Source organism: Eutrigla gurnardus (genome assembly GCF_963514095.1).
Source record: "Eutrigla gurnardus genome assembly, chromosome: 17".
NCBI lineage: Eukaryota > Metazoa > Chordata > Actinopteri > Perciformes > Triglidae > Eutrigla > Eutrigla gurnardus.
Genome location: NC_139928.1, coordinates 6,784,587 through 6,790,752, shown reverse-complemented (window position 1 = coordinate 6,790,752; position 6,166 = coordinate 6,784,587).

Below are 6,166 nucleotides of genomic sequence, written 5' to 3'. Positions count from 1 at the left end.
CATCTGACGGAGGCGAGAGAGTGTGAAACGAAGTGCTGTTCGAATGGAAAAGACGTGATTTACTGCTCCGACGTGTGATTGTTGAGCAAGGCAGCGGTTCATAAAAATACTGAATGTGGTGAAACGTCGGTGTTAGGGAAAGCTTGAACCAACCAGCTTCAACTCACGACTAAACGTTGATCTGTTTACTGGAATACAGAAACTCTGGGCGGTTTGAGAGAGAGAGAGAGAGAGAGAGAGATTGACCCTGTATTGATTGTTTAACGCCTGTTCTTATGCAACATACTTCTTATGTAACGTGTGAAGCTAGCCACATGACGTGCTGGATTTTGAGTTGTTCGTGGGATATTTTGTTACTTCTTGAACAGAACTCTGACTTTTCTGGTTTCACTCTGGTTTTCTACAAAGTAGTTCCTGTAGTGACAATAAATGGTTTCTGGGTAATGAAGTCCTGACACATGAGACAACCAAAACCAGAAGCTGCCTGCTGCAGCTTTAAAACATTTTTAAGGAACATCTTTCTACTATCAATTTGAATGGTTTTCTGTTATAATCCATAAAGAACTTCTTCTTTTTCTTTGACAAATAATATTAAAAACACTGTAAATTAATAAAAGAAAGCTGTGACTTAAGATCGTTTTCAAAGGAGCCTCTAAAGGTCACAATCTGAAAGCTTTTAAAATCAATGCTGAGTGAGGAAAAATGAGTAGTTAGCGAACAGAATAGGCTGTTATTTAAATCTGTGTCTTCTAATGGTAAAACCAAAAGAACAACAAATGTGAAATATATTTGTGTTATGTAAACACACACACACACACACACACACGGGACTGATATTTTTAGTAATGCTCTTCGATCAAGCTGGCTGGTCACTATAATGAGGCGGGGGAGATGGAGGCTGGTTCCTTTCACAGGTCAGCGGGCTGACAAAGCCCAGTCTCCTGGTCTGGAACCAGGCTCTGTCAGCTTGCCGAGGTTTATGCCTGAGCTGCATGGCGCCTGCACGGGACTGATCTGTATTCACCTCCACCACGCTGTGGCCCCGCTCCTGTTTAATATGGGCCCGCCGTAGCCTTCCCCGCCATCACCTGGCGCTGCAGAGTTCATTCTCAGTGTGTGTTTTTATCAACACCCCTGGGGGCATATGTAATTGCTCAGTCCTGATGAGAACAGCCCCAGCTCAAAGTACCATCTCATACCACAATTACACCCATGGAAGTGTAGCGGGGAAGGAAAAAACAAAACAAACCCCGGTGAAAATAAAGAAAGTACTCGATGCAGCTCGGAAGGTGAAGGACTCCGGCCGTACCTCCTCCTGCTGAGATGAGCCGGGGCTGATAGACGACTAAAAGTCTGCCATCTCCTTGGGGATAATCATTTCTAAGCTGTTAATCTACGGATGATTGAGGTGAACGTCTGACATTTGAAGCCTTTCTATGTTTAAGTTTCCCGAAGCCTGCAGCCGTGTGGCGGTGGAGCTGGACAATAAAGTAAGGAACTACCTGCGTTCTGTGTGTGAGTCGTGCACACAAAAAAGCGAGCCCACACTATGACAGCTCGACTCCCCTCCGCTTATGAAAATAGATGCTGAGTGCTGAACTGGCTGGGGGGGGGGGGGGGGCTCGCTTGGCTGACAGGCCGATGCGCCTGGTTTGCATTGAGATGCACGACCCAGCCCTTTACCTCGACCCTCCCTTATCCGGTCTCTGTGGCCCCCCTCGGCTGCTGCTGGAGGGAGGTGGATGGCGGTTGGAGCAACACGTCCCCGATCGGTATTCCATTGTGACGAGTGCTGATGCTGCACAGCTTCAGCCTGTCCGTGTGTCGGACCGTCTTCGTGTGTGTGTGGATGTTTTGCTTCTTCTCTGTAACTCTCAACATCTGAATGTTACTGAATATTTAAACTGGCCAGCTAGCTGCCTTTGTCCCCGTCACCCTTAAAATGTAATAACTGGACCTTATATCCGGAGATTTTGTGCAAACAGAACCTATTATTCAACCAATTCCTAAGCTGCCACCACCAATTCTGCTGCATACCGCCTGCATCCTCCCAGATTTTTAACTACATGCATTGTGATGTTGACAGGATGTTCTGAGCCATAATGTCCAAATATGAGCTCAATGTGTAACTTTTTCTCACTCGTGTTTATATTTCCGCTTGGTATGAATGTGATGGGTTTTATATGACACACGGCATCAGTGTTTCTATTAAACGGGTAAACTGGGCTGGCTGAAGGGAACATGAAAACAAAGTGCAGCTGAACTTGTCCATCACTCATTTTTGTGAATTAGAACAAAAGGCTTTATAAGTCACTTAGAAACTTGTTTGCTTATCATATAGGCATCAGTATTAAACTGCTTCATAACCAGTATAAAGTCCCTGTAAGTTAAATACTAAATACACACAGACGTGCTGCATTCAAGATTTAGTATCTTCACAATAATATACTCAAAGTAGCAAAAGTAAAATGACTCATTATGCAGTATGGCCCCTTCCAGAATAATAATGTTTGCAGCACGTTAGCCCAGAATGCACTTGGGGCGAGGCAAACCTCGGTGCAGTCTTCCTGCCTTATAACCAACTTAAAACATTTATTCAAACCTAAAAAAAAAAATTCAAACCAAGAGCTTGGAATTTGTATTCACACTGTAGTAAAGAATTAGTTTTCCATCCTAAATTAAATCTCCACTGAATGTAATCTTTAATCACAAATCTGGTTGCCTTTTCCCCCCAAGCTGGATCCTTTGTTTGTTTTTCTTGAATTTCACCAACAGAATTTATTTGCTTATAAATCGTGTCTGTCTGCAATCAGTAACGAGTAAGTGGGCCTAATCTCTAGTGTGAACTGGAAATACTGAATATTTTGTCATCTCATCTCTTACTTACTTGTATGGTGATGTTTACTTTTAAGGCTCCTGATAGCCGTGTCTAGGCGTAAAATCATCAAATATTTAAGTTTCCCTCAGTTTTCAAAGTCGTTGTATGTATGATTCTCCATGGGTATATACAGTATTTTAAATATCGAGGAGTGACTGACACTGACGTTAGTCTGCCTTAACTAATTAAATCAATTAAAAATTAAAATATGTATCTTGATTTACTCTTACTTTAGAGGCCTGTCTAAACTAAGTGTTTTCAAGCCGCAAATAATTTACTGCGTGTCCCCCGGCCAGATGTTGTGTCCCAGTTTGCCTCTCTTCACGGCCACCAAAAGAGCGTCCTCTGCTGAGTAGGCCTAATGTCGTTAAACTCCATTAAAAGTGATAAGTAGCCGTGTAATACCGCCATGTTAGGACAAACTGTAATTCACACGCTGGCCCTGTTTGATATATAAGGCGCCATAAGGCGGCGGTAGCCTGCCTCTGTGTATCCATTACATGCACCGACTCAAAATGCCCCTCGACGTGTCCAATATTTCCAAGTGAAGTGTTCTTTGGGGGCATCGTGCATGGACATTCATCACGAGAGCTGCCTCGTAGGCGGCTTGAGGTGGATGTGCATGCAGCAGAGAGCACACAGTGATGCAGCACGAACAACGGGGCGTTTTTTGGATTTGCACAACGCTGCTATCGGCTCTCTTAAATACTCAAACACAAAACGGAGAAACGCAGGTGGTGCTTCTGTATTATATTACACAGAGGGGATTGTTTGCATTAAAATATCTTAGTGGTAAACAAGCTTTTTTTTATGAGTGCTGTCAGCGTGTTATTTTCTCAGTGATGGTTGGGTGTTTGGTCATGTAAACGTTATCTTATATGCCAGCTGGAGGACAGGATACTGTGTTCCTGATCACTGCCTGCCAACAAAAAAACATACATTAGATTAGCATGCTGTCAAACCATGAAAGATACACAAGTCAGACAGGTCGTATAGCAGGCAGCATATCGAAGACATGCTGCCACGGCAATGACAGCAACTCCAACCGATGCGTGAAAGGTCAGCGCTTCTCCCCCAACAAGAGAAGGATAGTCCACACAGGGTGGGAGGTGGACGGGTCTAACAAACATAGGCCTCTCACCTAGGAGACCTGAGTGAAAGTCAAAGTAAACATTGACATTTTGTGTGTCAGTCGTTAGTCACGTGAGTCGTTACTTGCCAACCACAGTCTGTGCCTGACGCTCATGACGTTTTGCTGCCGAAACCCAAAATTGAATTTGCTATTTGCTATTTAATGCACTGATGAGAATGTGTTGCACCCGCACACAAAAAACACATATTCCAAGAGGACACTAAATAAAACCTGTGTATGAATCATAAAGCCTCAAACTTGTAATAACTGTTTTACTTTGTTTTGGCCACTTGAGGGACAGTAGAAGAAAGGCGAACACAACATTCGGAACAGCATCACCTTTTAGAGGCTGATCACCACAGATTCTACACTTCTGTTGTATAAAGCCCTGTGTTTCTTGTCTCCAGAGCCGCGTGAAGTCTGATAACTCGCCTCAAGTGTCGTCCCTCGAGTCAGCATCGGGCCAGTCAGAAGAATAGAAGTTTAAAAATGAAAACAATCTGGGCGTGTGGAGTTAGAGCGAAGCGATCTCGCCAGACCTCTGTAGCTCCTCATCTCCGCTCAATGCTCCAGGCTACGTTAGCCGCTTCGAGCGCGACCCTGGATTCTCTGACCGCAACCAGTCCACAAATTCTGGCTTTCTCCATGTGCCGTCTGACAATACAAGCAGAGTTTCACATCACCGAGTCGCTTGGAAGACATTTGGCCCCTTGCACTCAAAGCACACCCGAAAAAGAGGTCATTTTCTAACTGCAGTGATTTAAAAAGCATTCTATCTGCATGCAGAAGATTGTTTATTCATTCGTCTCATTGAGAGATTCAAAGTCACTCTTATTGCCCTCGAAGGCATGCTGTATACATACTTCAACGTTGCCTCCCCACATCAGCACCTATAATTGCTTATTGTCTAACACTTGATTCTCTTCTCTTACACAAAAGTTTTTTCTTTCGCTTTGACGCTGATTAAACTTCCCCCGCCAACCTCACTCAGACTTGGAAAATGGATGTGATGTAATGAAAACACTGTCCACAAAATGCACCGTAACAGTGTGTTTAGAGTGGGTTTCTTTGCCCACACACACCGAGCTACAAATGCCTGTTAGCTTGATTGATTGTGTCACACTCCGCATTCTCTGGAAACTTCAACGCTTATTTTTTTTTGCATTTACATTTTTACTTCATTCCAAACTGGCGAAAGGTCAGTGGTGTTTGTGCTTTGCTCGAGAACACTTGAGAAGTTTTTTTGGATGTCAAGATTTTTCTTACTGTCAGTGGAAATTTCATCATGTTTGACAGCAGAATTGTGAGAAAAGCTGCTGGTATTGTACATTTTTTGCTGGGTTTGCAAGTTTTTTTCATCCTAACTTTTATTACTTACAACTATTGAGAACACCCACTCCAATGTACTTTTGCAAATTGCCTTACTTGCTCTTTATTTACAAGAAAAAATTTCACCATTACAATCAAAGTTGATCAACCATCCAAAGCTTGGTTGACTCCTGTTTGGATGGAATGTTGCTGAATGTAAAGAATTGGATTATATAACAGGTTTAAAGTTGCATTGCTATCTCCTCCATGTTGACCTTTGACTTGTGTCCTGTTGGTTGATATAAAATACTTTATTCATCAGTCTTGCCCCTCTGACCCTTTGTTTCAGTGATAGTTAAACATTTTGGATAATACTGCGTGGGCAGATGCGGGGGGGGGGGGGGGGGGGGGGGGGGAGTTTGAGAAGTGTTATGATACGTTGCTTAGGTTTTACATAGTTTTCGTAGTTATTTTTATTTTTTTAGTTTGTTTGAGCTACCCACTGCGTTAAAAGGTTTTGCCAAAGCGTCAGTGTGTGTCGAGTTGGCATGACAACGTGTTGGCTGGACATTAGCTAATACTGTTATAACCACTGTGGGTTTGCAAGTGTTAGCAAGGGTTAGAACAGATGGAAGTAGTATGTATTTTTGCTTTGTTTGGCTCATGCATTCTCATGATCAGATTCTCCTCCAGCAAGGCATGCGGTGAATATACATCGCCACATGTAAGGAATTTTAATTTGTTGTCTTATTAACTGCAAACTTCACACAGACTGTAAATGAGCAGCGGTGCAAAACAAGTCCGTCATTAGGAAGGGCAAATCTAGTCCTCCCCCACAGAGAACAACT